The following is a 14,014-nucleotide window of genomic DNA, read 5'->3' as shown; positions in this document are numbered from 1 at the left end:
TGCCGCTCCCGACGCGTTTCTTAGCCTTAGCTATTCATCAGGGGAAAGAAGAAAGAGGACATGCGGTATGCACGCTGCCCAAAGTCGCGCAGCTCATTCACCAGACAGCGCTACTTCATGCTCTATTAGATCCTCTTTTGAATCCTAATCGCGCTCTGTTCATAATCGTGTCACTTCCGGTTCCGGTCACCTGACATCCGGTATGTGGAACGCAGATGCCGGCCGTGACACGCAAATGTCACTTCCGGTATGCGCGTCATAGACAAGGAAACATCGCACATAACGGAGCGATAGCTAGGGGACACGCAGGATCACCAGCCGGCATCCTGCTTTGGATGTCACCATAAAAGGAGTCTCATCCATAAATATCCCAAGCCATGGAAAGTGTCCAGAACATATAATAACTGGCACTTATCCTGGCAACATACCATATGTACCGCGGTATATATAAAACACGCGTTCATTTTACCCCAGTGGTTAGAAGGCTGGAAATGCTTCATAGGTCCAGAATCGCACAGTGAAGCTACGGCCCAACCCCAGGAGCGCACTTTAAGCCCAAAATAGTAATGAAAGAAAAATGACAAAAACAGAAACAGAAAAAAATAGAAACAGAAAAAAATATAAAAAAAGAAGGAGAGGGGTATGAAGGGATATGAGGGAACAATGGAGAGGGACCGCACCTCATAGATTTGGAGAGTTAGAGGAATGTATGTAGGGAGCCAGGGGACCTATAAACATCCCTATTCAGCACCTGAAAAAATATATCCCTACCTGACAGTGGAGGTTGGCACCCTATAAACCTGCGCAAATGGCGCCCCCACTCCTCGACAGCTGTCCCTACACTCCTCTCCCTAATTCACCCTATATCTATAGGAACGGCCTGTAGGACAGCTGCTCGTTGAGGCCGTAGGGAGCCGTTGTCCGCATTCTGAAGATCCACTTCGTCTCTCTTTGCAGTATCAGTTTGTCCCAGTCGCCCCCTCTTGGTGGGGCCGTAACTTTGTCAATTCCCATATAGCGTATTATATCCCTACTGTTCGGATGTACGTTATTCACGTGTTTTGCCAGGGGGGTATCTCTTTTCAGGGCGATATCTCTTTGGTGCTCTCCTATTCTTCTTCTCAACTCTCTCTTTGTCTTCCCTATATATTCCATTCCGCAGACACATTTAGCCATATAGATAATTCCCTTCGATCTACAATTAATGAAATGTTTGACAACAAATGTTTTTCCGGTGACATTACTTATGAAGTCTTTCCCTTGCGTAATAACTTTGCATGATACGCATCCACTACATCTAAAACAGCCAGTTATGGAGCTTTTCAGCTTTTTGTTCCCCATATGGCCCATATAGTGACTATGGACCAATCTGTCCCTAAGGGATCTGCCCTTTTTATATGTAATCATAGGTCTTGAGTCAACCATGTTACCAATATCCTCGTCCATTAATAGAATCGGCCAATGTTTTTGTAATATCCTACGGACTGTATACGACTGATTAGTGAAAGTAGTGATGAGTCTGCAGAAGGTGTTGTCCTTATCCACATTTGGGGATGAGTGTAAAAAGGAGGAGCGGTCCCTGGCCAGAGTCCCCCCATAGGCCTCAGCTATCACCTTCTTTGGGTAACCCCTCTCATGAAATCTCTGACAGAGATCGGTGGCCTGGGCTCTAAAAGTGGCATCGTCCGAGCAGTTCCTCCGGACCCTCATGAATTGCCCCTTCTGTATGCCCCTCTTAAGTGGGGCTGGATGGTTACTCTCCCACCTGAGGAGGGAATTCGAGGCAGTTTTTTTCCCTATATGTACTGGTCTCTATCTCCCCATCCTTTCCTATCCGTATCAAAATGTCCAGAAAAGGCAACTCCTGGGGGCCAAACTCAAAGGTGAAGTGTAAGTTAAGGTCATTATGATTAAGCCTTTCTACAAGGTTTCCAAAGGATGTTTTGTCCCCATTCCACAGAACTAGGACGTCGTCGATATATCGAACCCATAGCAAAATGTTTTCACCCCCTTCAATAGGGATGTCTCCAAAAACCACGGTTTCCTCCCACCAACCCAGGTATAAATTGGCATACGATGGGGCACAAGGGCTCCCCATCGCAGTACCCCTGAGCTGGTGGAAGTACTTCCCACCAAAAAGAAATACATTTTTGGTCAGGCAAAACTGAAGGGCCTTCATCACAAAGTGATTGTGTCGCTCAAATTGTTTGCCTCTCCCCATAAGGAAAAAACGTATCGCCTCCAGACCCCTATCATGGGGAATTGAGGAGTATAATGACTCCACATCAATGCTAGCCAAAGTCACGTCTTTGTCAACTGTCATACCTTCTAGTTTTCGAAGCAGGTCATTGGTGTCACCGACAAATGAGTTCAAGCTTATAACAAAGGGTTTAAGTACCTTCTCCAAATATATTCCCAAATTTTGCGTTAGGTTATTAATTCCCGATATTATGGGTCGTCCTTTCAGTGGATTCAAGCCCTTATGTACCTTTGGGAGACTATAGAAGGTAGACATAACTGGATGGATTGGACAAATAAAATCTCTCTCCTGTTTACTTAGGGTACCATCCCTCATGGCCTCATTTGCCAATTCCTCCAACTCTTGGGAGAATCTTTTCGTGGGATCCGCCTTTAATGTGCTGTAGCACTCCTTAACGTTGAGTATAGCACTGCACATCAGGTAGTACTCACTGGTATCCATGATCACCACGTTACCCCCTTTATCTGAAGGTTTTATGGTGATATGTTCATCATTTTCTAGTGACCTCAATGCCTGCATCTCGCAACGAGTGAAATTGTGTCTAAAGCGTCTGGAATCATTTTCCAGGTCCCTCAAATCTTTAGTCACCATGTTCAAAAATACATCAATGGGGCTCAGATCACTCTGTGGAGGTGGCATTTTGGTGCTTTTCAGTTTCAAATTGGTGAATGGGCCATTCCCCTCAAGGTTAGGATCCACATCACCGAGGTGAAAAAGGGTTCTAATATCAGGTAAAAGTTCTTCACGAACCCCCAGATCCGCGCATGCCTGTTTATCAATCTTAATATAGTGCTTGCGCCACTTCAACTTGCGCACAAATAAATTTACGTCTTTTATAATCTCAAAAGAATTGTAGTCTGTTGTCGGTACAAAAGTCAGACCCCTATTCAAAACCTCCAGTTCTACAGAGGTGAGGCTTCTCGATGATAAGTTTATGATTTGGGGATTCATAATGTCGGTGTGGGGGTACTCAGATTGAGGCGATTGCGTAATGGATAACCCTCCTCTAAAAAAAGCCCAGAGGGGGATCTCCTATTACTAATGTTTCTGCCACGAGTCCTACCGCCACCTCTTCCCCTCTGTCTACCACGATATGATTTGGGTCTGACCTCTGACTCTGAAAAGTCAGTGTCAGTAGACGAAATATCTGTATCTGGGTATCTTGGGCTCCTATTAGAGAGGAAATTATAGGCCTTATTTTCCTTGAACTCTTGTAGATCTTTAATAAAAAATTTGTGCTTCCGTTCCTTCAGATGATATTGAAATCTTTCTATTGTGTTCTGAAGTAACGTTTCCTTAGCATTAAATTCAGGTTCCAAGGAAAATTTTTTTGTTAATTCCACTTGTGTTCTCAATGATTCATTCAAAGCGGCTAATGTAATCCTCTCCTCATCTAGGAGCAATTTCATGAATCGTAAAGAACTCGCGGTCGCCTCTTTTTCCCAAAGGCCCAGTAGGGTCTGACTCCTGTACCGAAAAGAAGGGAACAGAGTGATCCGGAGGTTCCTCGGGACGATGCCTGCCCTTAAATAATTCTCAAGTGTTTGTACCTCCCACCAAGATGTGATCTGCTGTTTGTAGATTTTTGTTAATTCTCTAAAGGCGGCCGAAAAGGTGGGGGTGTATTTTTTTTGGGCAAAAGTGCGCTCAGAAAAGACCTCTTTGGCCTCAGTAGCCCACTGGCTGGTATCTATTCCCACTGACAGAAAACCAGCCATACCACTTATATTTCAAGTATCAAAATGCAGCAACGGGGATAATAGAAACAACTACACAAAAGTAGATATAGATACCAGCAGGTGTAGTTCTATAGAAACTTAAAACTTAACGTTTAATACCATTAGATAAAATATATGCCAAATGCAAGGACCTAAAAACACACAGTTTGACTGCCTGTGGTATATAATAACCAAGAGAACTTCCATATATTGTTACTTCCAGAGATATAAATATATGTCATATAAGCATATTACATCTCTAACACAAACCAGGGAAGGAATGGCAAATAAGAAAAAAGATAATGAAGCCCACAGTACACTATAATGAAGCCCACAGTACACTATATCAACTTATTGTACCCCAATATGTGGGAACATGAAGGCATTCACCCTGAGATATGGGAACATGAAAACACTCGCCCCATCAATGGTGACCATTTAACTCTGCTATATAGAAATGGAACATCCTCACCAATTTTGATGACTGTCCATGCTCTCGGATCTCAGAGGGGGCTCCATATGATGGTGGTGAACCGAAATTCATAAGGTCACCAAACCAAATACCGCTCCCCAGATGCCGCTCCCGACGCGTTTCTTAGCCTTAGCTATTCATCAGGGGAAAGAAGAAAGAGGACATGCGGTATGCACGCTGCCCAAAGTCGCGCAGCTCATTCACCAGACAGCGCTACTTCATGCTCTATTAGATCCTCTTTTGAATCCTAATCGCGCTCTGTTCATAATCGTGTCACTTCCGGTTCCGGTCACCTGACATCCGGTATGTGGAACGCAGATGCCGGCCGTGACACGCAAATGTCACTTCCGGTATGCGCGTCATAGACAAGGAAACATCGCACATAACGGAGCGATAGCTAGGGGACACGCAGGATCACCAGCCGGCATCCTGCTTTGGATGTCACCATAAAAGGAGTCTCATCCATAAATATCCCAAGCCATGGAAAGTGTCCAGAACATATAATAACTGGCACTTATCCTGGCAACATACCATATGTACCGCGGTATATATAAAACACGCGTTCATTTTACCCCAGTGGTTAGAAGGCTGGAAATGCTTCATAGGTCCAGAATCGCACAGTGAAGCTACGGCCCAACCCCAGGAGCGCACTTTAAGCCCAAAATAGTAATGAAAGAAAAATGACAAAAACAGAAACAGAAAAAAATAGAAACAGAAAAAAATATAAAAAAAGAAGGAGAGGGGTATGAAGGGATATGAGGGAACAATGGAGAGGGACCGCACCTCATAGATTTGGAGAGTTAGAGGAATGTATGTAGGGAGCCAGGGGACCTATAAACATCCCTATTCAGCACCTGAAAAAATATATCCCTACCTGACAGTGGAGGTTGGCACCCTATAAACCTGCGCAAATGGCGCCCCCACTCCTCGACGGCTGTCCCTACACTCCTCTCCCTAATTCACCCTATATCTATAGGAACGGCCTGTAGGACAGCTGCTCGTTGAGGCCGTAGGGAGCCGTTGTCCGCATTCTGAAGATCCACTTCGTCTCTCTTTGCAGTATCAGTTTGTCCCAGTCGCCCCCTCTTGGTGGGGCCGTAACTTTGTCAATTCCCATATAGCGTATTATATCCCTACTGTTCGGATGTACGTTATTCACGTGTTTTGCCAGGGGGGTATCTCTTTTCAGGGCGATATCTCTTTGGTGCTCTCCTATTCTTCTTCTCAACTCTCTCTTTGTCTTCCCTATATATTCCATTCCGCAGACACATTTAGCCATATAGATAATTCCCTTCGATCTACAATTAATGAAATGTTTGACAACAAATGTTTTTCCGGTGACATTACTTATGAAGTCTTTCCCTTGCGTAATAACTTTGCATGATACGCATCCACTACATCTAAAACAGCCAGTTATGGAGCTTTTCAGCTTTTTGTTCCCCATATGGCCCATATAGTGACTATGGACCAATCTGTCCCTAAGGGATCTGCCCTTTTTATATGTAATCATAGGTCTTGAGTCAACCATGTTACCAATATCCTCGTCCATTAATAGAATCGGCCAATGTTTTTGTAATATCCTACGGACTGTATACGACTGATTAGTGAAAGTAGTGATGAGTCTGCAGAAGGTGTTGTCCTTATCCACATTTGGGGATGAGTGTAAAAAGGAGGAGCGGTCCCTGGCCAGAGTCCCCCCATAGGCCTCAGCTATCACCTTCTTTGGGTAACCCCTCTCATGAAATCTCTGACAGAGATCGGTGGCCTGGGCTCTAAAAGTGGCATCGTCCGAGCAGTTCCTCCGGACCCTCATGAATTGCCCCTTCGGTATGCCCCTCTTAAGTGGGGCTGGATGGTTACTCTCCCACCTGAGGAGGGAATTCGAGGCAGTTTTTTTCCTATATGTACTGGTCTCTATCTCCCCATCCTTTCCTATCCGTATCAAAATGTCCAGAAAAGGCAACTCCTGGGGGCCAAACTCAAAGGTGAAGTGTAAGTTAAGGTCATTATGATTAAGCCTTTCTACAAGGTTTCCAAAGGATGTTTTGTCCCCATTCCACAGAACTAGGACGTCGTCGATATATCGAACCCATAGCAAAATGTTTTCACCCCCTTCAATAGGGATGTCTCCAAAAACCACGGTTTCCTCCCACCAACCCAGGTATAAATTGGCATACGATGGGGCACAAGGGCTCCCCATCGCAGTACCCCTGAGCTGGTGGAAGTACTTCCCACCAAAAAGAAATACATTTTTGGTCAGGCAAAACTGAAGGGCCTTCATCACAAAGTGATTGTGTCGCTCAAATTGTTTGCCTCTCCCCATAAGGAAAAAACGTATCGCCTCCAGACCCCTATCATGGGGAATTGAGGAGTATAATGACTCCACATCAATGCTAGCCAAAGTCACGTCTTTGTCAACTGTCATACCTTCTAGTTTTCGAAGCAGGTCATTGGTGTCACCGACAAATGAGTTCAAGCTTATAACAAAGGGTTTAAGTACCTTCTCCAAATATATTCCCAAATTTTGCGTTAGGTTATTAATTCCCGATATTATGGGTCGTCCTTTCAGTGGATTCAAGCCCTTATGTACCTTTGGGAGACTATAGAAGGTAGACATAACTGGATGGATTGGACAAATAAAATCTCTCTCCTGTTTACTTAGGGTACCATCCCTCATGGCCTCATTTGCCAATTCCTCCAACTCTTGGGAGAATCTTTTCGTGGGATCCGCCTTTAATGTGCTGTAGCACTCCTTAACGTTGAGTATAGCACTGCACATCAGGTAGTACTCACTGGTATCCATGATCACCACGTTACCCCCTTTATCTGAAGGTTTTATGGTGATATGTTCATCATTTTCTAGTGACCTCAATGCCTGCATCTCGCAACGAGTGAAATTGTGTCTAAAGCGTCTGGAATCATTTTCCAGGTCCCTCAAATCTTTAGTCACCATGTTCAAAAATACATCAATGGGGCTCAGATCACTCTGTGGAGGTGGCATTTTGGTGCTTTTCAGTTTCAAATTGGTGAATGGGCCATTCCCCTCAAGGTTAGGATCCACATCACCGAGGTGAAAAAGGGTTCTAATATCAGGTAAAAGTTCTTCACGAACCCCCAGATCCGCGCATGCCTGTTTATCAATCTTAATATAGTGCTTGCGCCACTTCAACTTGCGCACAAATAAATTTACGTCTTTTATAATCTCAAAAGAATTGTAGTCTGTTGTCGGTACAAAAGTCAGACCCCTATTCAAAACCTCCAGTTCTACAGAGGTGAGGCTTCTCGATGATAAGTTTATGATTTGGGGATTCATAATGTCGGTGTGGGGGTACTCAGATTGAGGCGATTGCGTAATGGATAACCCTCCTCTAAAAAAAGCCCAGAGGGGGATCTCCTATTACTAATGTTTCTGCCACGAGTCCTACCGCCACCTCTTCCCCTCTGTCTACCACGATATGATTTGGGTCTGACCTCTGACTCTGAAAAGTCAGTGTCAGTAGACGAAATATCTGTATCTGGGTATCTTGGGCTCCTATTAGAGAGGAAATTATAGGCCTTATTTTCCTTGAACTCTTGTAGATCTTTAATAAAAAATTTGTGCTTCCGTTCCTTCAGATGATATTGAAATCTTTCTATTGTGTTCTGAAGTAACGTTTCCTTAGCATTAAATTCAGGTTCCAAGGAAAATTTTTTTGTTAATTCCACTTGTGTTCTCAATGATTCATTCAAAGCGGCTAATGTAATCCTCTCCTCATCTAGGAGCAATTTCATGAATCGTAAAGAACTCGCGGTCGCCTCTTTTTCCCAAAGGCCCAGTAGGGTCTGACTCCTGTACCGAAAAGAAGGGAACAGAGTGATCCGGAGGTTCCTCGGGACGATGCCTGCCCTTAAATAATTCTCAAGTGTTTGTACCTCCCACCAAGATGTGATCTGCTGTTTGTAGATTTTTGTTAATTCTCTAAAGGCGGCCGAAAAGTGGGGGTGTATTTTTTTTGGGCAAAAGTGCGCTCAGAAAAGACCTCTTTGGCCTCAGTAGCCCACTGGCTGGTATCTATTCCCACTGACAGAAAACCAGCCATACCACTTATATTTCAAGTATCAAAATGCAGCAACGGGGATAATAGAAACAACTACACAAAAGTAGATATAGATACCAGCAGGTGTAGTTCTATAGAAACTTAAAACTTAACATTTAATACCATTAGATAAAATATATGCCAAATGCAAGGACCTAAAAACACACAGTTTGACTGCCTGTGGTATATAATAACCAAGAGAACTTCCATATATTGTTACTTCCAGAGATATAAATATATGTCATATAAGCATATTACATCTCTAACACAAACCAGGGAAGGAATGGCAAATAAGAAAAAAGATAATGAAGCCCACAGTACACTATAATGAAGCCCACAGTACACTATATCAACTTATTGTACCCCAATATGTGGGAACATGAAGGCATTCACCCTGAGATATGGGAACATGAAAACACTCGCCCCATCAATGGTGACCATTTAACTCTGCTATATAGAAATGGAACATCCTCACCAATTTTGATGACTGTCCATGCTCTCGGATCTCAGAGGGGGCTCCATATGATGGTGGTGAACCGAAATTCATAAGGTCACCAAACCAAATACCGCTCCCCAGATGCCGCTCCCGACGCGTTTCTTAGCCTTAGCTATTCATCAGGGGAAAGAAGAAAGAGGACATGCGGTATGCACGCTGCCCAAAGTCGCGCAGCTCATTCACCAGACAGCGCTACTTCATGCTCTATTAGATCCTCTTTTGAATCCTAATCGCGCTCTGTTCATAATCGTGTCACTTCCGGTTCCGGTCACCTGACATCCGGTATGTGGAACGCAGATGCCGGCCGTGACACGCAAATGTCACTTCCGGTATGCGCGTCATAGACAAGGAAACATCGCACATAACGGAGCGATAGCTAGGGGACACGCAGGATCACCAGCCGGCATCCTGCTTTGGATGTCACCATAAAAGGAGTCTCATCCATAAATATCCCAAGCCATGGAAAGTGTCCAGAACATATAATAACTGGCACTTATCCTGGCAACATACCATATGTACCGCGGTATATATAAAACACGCGTTCATTTTACCCCAGTGGTTAGAAGGCTGGAAATGCTTCATAGGTCCAGAATCGCACAGTGAAGCTACGGCCCAACCCCAGGAGCGCACTTTAAGCCCAAAATAGTAATGAAAGAAAAATGACAAAAACAGAAACAGAAAAAAATAGAAACAGAAAAAAATATAAAAAAAGAAGGAGAGGGGTATGAAGGGATATGAGGGAACAATGGAGAGGGACCGCACCTCATAGATGGGGAACAAAAAGCTGAAAAGCTCCATAACTGGCTGTTTTAGATGTAGTGGATGCGTATCATGCAAAGTTATTACGCAAGGGAAAGACTTCATAAGTAATGTCACCGGAAAAACATTTGTTGTCAAACATTTCATTAATTGTAGATCGAAGGGAATTATCTATATGGCTAAATGTGTCTGCGGAATGGAATATATAGGGAAGACAAAGAGAGAGTTGAGAAGAAGAATAGGAGAGCACCAAAGAGATATCGCCCTGAAAAGAGATACCCCCCTGGCAAAACACGTGAATAACGTACATCCGAACAGTAGGGATATAATACGCTATATGGGAATTGACAAAGTTACGGCCCCACCAAGAGGGGGCGACTGGGACAAACTGATACTGCAAAGAGAGACGAAGTGGATCTTCAGAATGCGGACAACGGCTCCCTACGGCCTCAACGAGCAGCTGTCCTACAGGCCGTTCCTATAGATATAGGGTGAATTAGGGAGAGGAGTGTAGGGACAGCCGTCGAGGAGTGGGGGCGCCATTTGCGCAGGTTTATAGGGTGCCAACCTCCACTGTCAGGTAGGGATATATTTTTTCAGGTGCTGAATAGGGATGTTTATAGGTCCCCTGGCTCCCTACATACATTCCTCTAACTCTCCAAATCTATGAGGTGCGGTCCCTCTCCATTGTTCCCTCATATCCCTTCATACCCCTCTCCTTCTTTTTTTATATTTTTTTCTGTTTCTATTTTTTTCTGTTTCTGTTTTTGTCATTTTTCTTTCATTACTATTTTGGGCTTAAAGTGCGCTCCTGGGGTTGGGCCGTAGCTTCACTGTGCGATTCTGGACCTATGAAGCATTTCCAGCCTTCTAACCACTGGGGTAAAATGAACGCGTGTTTTATATATACCGCGGTACATATGGTATGTTGCCAGGATAAGTGCCAGTTATTATATGTTCTGGACACTTTCCATGGCTTGGGATATTTATGGATGAGACTCCTTTTATGGTGACATCCAAAGCAGGATGCCGGCTGGTGATCCTGCGTGTCCCCTAGCTATCGCTCCGTTATGTGCGATGTTTCCTTGTCTATGACGCGCATACCGGAAGTGACATTTGCGTGTCACGGCCGGCATCTGCGTTCCACATACCGGATGTCAGGTGACCGGAACCGGAAGTGACACGATTATGAACAGAGCGCGATTAGGATTCAAAAGAGGATCTAATAGAGCATGAAGTAGCGCTGTCTGGTGAATGAGCTGCGCGACTTTGGGCAGCGTGCATACCGCATGTCCTCTTTCTTCTTTCCCCTGATGAATAGCTAAGGCTAAGAAACGCGTCGGGAGCGGCATCTGGGGAGCGGTATTTGGTTTGGTGACCTTATGAATTTCGGTTCACCACCATCATATGGAGCCCCCTCTGAGATCCGAGAGCATGGACAGTCATCAAAATTGGTGAGGATGTTCCATTTCTATATAGCAGAGTTAAATGGTCACCATTGATGGGGCGAGTGTTTTCATGTTCCCATATCTCAGGGTGAATGCCTTCATGTTCCCACATATTGGGGTACAATAAGTTGATATAGTGTACTGTGGGCTTCATTATAGTGTACTGTGGGCTTCATTATCTTTTTTCTTATTTGCCATTCCTTCCCTGGTTTGTGTTAGAGATGTAATATGCTTATATGACATATATTTATATCTCTGGAAGTAACAATATATGGAAGTTCTCTTGGTTATTATATACCACAGGCAGTCAAACTGTGTGTTTTTAGGTCCTTGCATTTGGCATATATTTTATCTAATGGTATTAAACGTTAAGTTTTAAGTTTCTATAGAACTACACCTGCTGGTATCTATATCTACTTTTGTGTAGTTGTTTCTATTATCCCCGTTGCTGCATTTTGATACTTGAAATATAAGTGGTATGGCTGGTTTTCTGTCAGTGGGAATAGATACCAGCCAGTGGGCTACTGAGGCCAAAGAGGTCTTTTCTGAGCGCACTTTTGCCCAAAAAAAATACACCCCCACCTTTTCGGCCGCCTTTAGAGAATTAACAAAAATCTACAAACAGCAGATCACATCTTGGTGGGAGGTACAAACACTTGAGAATTATTTAAGGGCAGGCATCGTCCCGAGGAACCTCCGGATCACTCTGTTCCCTTCTTTTCGGTACAGGAGTCAGACCCTACTGGGCCTTTGGGAAAAAGAGGCGACCGCGAGTTCTTTACGATTCATGAAATTGCTCCTAGATGAGGAGAGGATTACATTAGCCGCTTTGAATGAATCATTGAGAACACAAGTGGAATTAACAAAAAAATTTTCCTTGGAACCTGAATTTAATGCTAAGGAAACGTTACTTCAGAACACAATAGAAAGATTTCAATATCATCTGAAGGAACGGAAGCACAAATTTTTTATTAAAGATCTACAAGAGTTCAAGGAAAATAAGGCCTATAATTTCCTCTCTAATAGGAGCCCAAGATACCCAGATACAGATATTTCGTCTACTGACACTGACTTTTCAGAGTCAGAGGTCAGACCCAAATCATATCGTGGTAGACAGAGGGGAAGAGGTGGCGGTAGGACTCGTGGCAGAAACATTAGTAATAGGAGATCCCCCTCTGGGCTCTTTTTAGAGGAGGGTTATCCATTACGCAATCGCCTCAATCTGAGTACCCCCACACCGACATTATGAATCCCCAAATCATAAACTTATCATCGAGAAGCCTCACCTCTGTAGAACTGGAGGTTTTGAATAGGGGTCTGACTTTTGTACCGACAACAGACTACAATTCTTTTGAGATTATAAAAGACGTAAATTTATTTGTGCGCAAGTTGAAGTGGCGCAAGCACTATATTAAGATTGATAAACAGGCATGCGCGGATCTGGGGGTTCGTGAAGAACTTTTACCTGATATTAGAACCCTTTTTCACCTCGGTGATGTGGATCCTAACCTTGAGGGGAATGGCCCATTCACCAATTTGAAACTGAAAAGCACCAAAATGCCACCTCCACAGAGTGATCTGAGCCCCATTGATGTATTTTTGAACATGGTGACTAAAGATTTGAGGGACCTGGAAAATGATTCCAGACGCTTTAGACACAATTTCACTCGTTGCGAGATGCAGGCATTGAGGTCACTAGAAAATGATGAACATATCACCATAAAACCTTCAGATAAAGGGGGTAACGTGGTGATCATGGATACCAGTGAGTACTACCTGATGTGCAGTGCTATACTCAACGTTAAGGAGTGCTACAGCACATTAAAGGCGGATCCCACGAAAAGATTCTCCCAAGAGTTGGAGGAATTGGCAAATGAGGCCATGAGGGATGGTACCCTAAGTAAACAGGAGAGAGATTTTATTTGTCCAATCCATCCAGTTATGTCTACCTTCTATAGTCTCCCAAAGGTACATAAGGGCTTGAATCCACTGAAAGGACGACCCATAATATCGGGAATTAATAACCTAACGCAAAATTTGGGAATATATTTGGAGAAGGTACTTAAACCCTTTGTTATAAGCTTGAACTCATTTGTCGGTGACACCAATGACCTGCTTCGAAAACTAGAAGGTATGACAGTTGACAAAGACGTGACTTTGGCTAGCATTGATGTGGAGTCATTATACTCCTCAATTCCCCATGATAGGGGTCTGGAGGCGATACGTTTTTTCCTTATGGGGAGAGGCAAACAATTTGAGCGACACAATCACTTTGTGATGAAGGCCCTTCAGTTTTGCCTGACCAAAAATGTATTTCTTTTTGGTGGGAAGTACTTCCACCAGCTCAGGGGTACTGCGATGGGGAGCCCTTGTGCCCCATCGTATGCCAATTTATACCTGGGTTGGTGGGAGGAAACCGTGGTTTTTGGAGACATCCCTATTGAAGGGGGTGAAAACATTTTGCTATGGGTTCGATATATCGACGACGTCCTAGTTCTGTGGAATGGGGACAAAACATCCTTTGGAAACCTTGTAGAAAGGCTTAATCATAATGACCTTAACTTACACTTCACCTTTGAGTTTGGCCCCCAGGAGTTGCCTTTTCTGGACATTTTGATACGGATAGGAAAGGATGGGGAGATAGAGACCAGTACATATAGGAAAAAAACTGCCTCGAATTCCCTCCTCAGGTGGGAGAGTAACCATCCAGCCCCACTTAAGAGGGGCATACCGAAGGGGCAATTCATGAGGGTCCGGAGGAACTGCTCGGACGATGCCACTTTTA

Source organism: Phyllobates terribilis, unplaced genomic scaffold, assembly GCF_046119375.1.
Source record: "Phyllobates terribilis strain yellow unplaced genomic scaffold, ASM4611937v1 Scaffold_1__5_contigs__length_1240528914, whole genome shotgun sequence".
NCBI lineage: Eukaryota > Metazoa > Chordata > Amphibia > Anura > Dendrobatidae > Phyllobates > Phyllobates terribilis.
Note: the sequence above shows the minus strand (reverse complement) of the source record.